This window comes from Pundamilia nyererei, unplaced genomic scaffold (assembly GCF_000239375.1).
Source record: "Pundamilia nyererei isolate P.nyererei 1_Seehausen unplaced genomic scaffold, PunNye1.0 scaffold00001, whole genome shotgun sequence".
NCBI lineage: Eukaryota > Metazoa > Chordata > Actinopteri > Cichliformes > Cichlidae > Pundamilia > Pundamilia nyererei.
In genome coordinates, this window is record NW_005187402.1 from 2332567 (window position 1) to 2333837 (window position 1271).

General features: G+C 40.5%; 1 protein-coding gene across 1 annotated transcript in view; it reads left to right on the forward strand.

The window, feature by feature from the left end:
* The first annotated feature begins 577 nt into the window (after nt 1-577).
* The window catches only part of LOC102201068 (plastin-3-like), a 10377-nt gene continuing 9683 nt past the window's right edge, over nt 578-1271 (forward strand). The window contains exon 1 of the mRNA XM_005719412.1: nt 578-659. The gene's annotated coding sequence lies outside the window, so the exon portion shown is untranslated. The remainder of the gene's footprint in view (nt 660-1271) is intronic.

A 1271-nucleotide genomic window follows, 5' to 3' on the forward strand; every position in this document is an offset into this window, starting at 1 on the left:
TGTTTACATGTACAATATATTGATATATGTTTTCATTTAAATAATCTAGAAATTTTTCTTACTCTACCGTTAAACATACCAAAAATTCCCTTATTAAGTAAAAGGTTGTAAGTGGTTGTTAAATAAGTTATCAAAGCTGTGAAAAGATGCCAGATATGAGACCTGCTTCCAGATGGATTATAGTTAGTGTTAATGTAAATAGGCTAAAATTGTTAGAACTACTTACATTAGTTTATATATAATGTATTTCAAGTCTGCCCATCAAAGAGTTTATTGTTTGAAGTTGAGAAACACAAGCTATTAATGCTAATCAAGCTACTGTTAGTATTACTACATTTTATTTGTTTAGCATTACATATCAGTTGGCCATAAGTGAGTCTTCGTGTTTCTCTGTTTCATTAGTGCAGAACTTTATGTTCTTGGTAAATTTCGCCATTGTCTCCGAAGAACACCACAGACAGTGTTTTCTTTTGCTTGGTGCTCAACATGACCGCGGGCATGAGGAGGAGGCTTGGTTAAGGGAAAGGGTGGCGCCGAGGGGGCGGAGCGGCTCCCTTCTCCGGGCGGCGTCAGCAGAAGAAAACGGGACAGAGGGGCAGAGCCAGGCCGACAGAGAGATTGGTTTCCCCGGGTGATTTTGCACCATCCGCCGACTACAGGTAAGCACAATGAGAGTTTCAGGGCGTTTTCTCGTGACTAATGACAGGAGGTAAAGACTTTTATGCATCGGAAGAAAACAATTTAAAACTCACTGCGACACATCAGCTGTCCGTCCATTCACCTAGAAATCACATTTTACAGCTTATGTGGGGATGCTTGTAGAGACTGTATTCAATAATATTTTAAACATATGCTAAAATACGCAGTATTTGTGGGTTAGATGGCTCATGGTATGCACACATGGTAGTTAAGCAAAATGTCACCTTGTGTATTACTTTTATTCTTATTTAATGACTTTGTCTTCTTGGAATACTATATAACTTCTAAGTTGCGTATATTATTACAGCATATTGTGCGTTACTTGCAGCCTGTCTGATAAAACTCCCACTCAGGCCTCAGCCACACCGTTAATAGACGTGAAAGTGGCTTTTTCTCTCAGTGAGTGCTAGAATGTGATTGGCAGACGGTGCAGCAGCAGCGGCCGGACGAAGTGCGTCGTCACACTGAGCATGTGTCAGGCTTTATAAGCTATGAACATCATTCATGTGCGCGGGCTCTGCCTAATCTAAATCTGCAGTACAAATTGCATGCAGACAGCCAGACTTTTACAG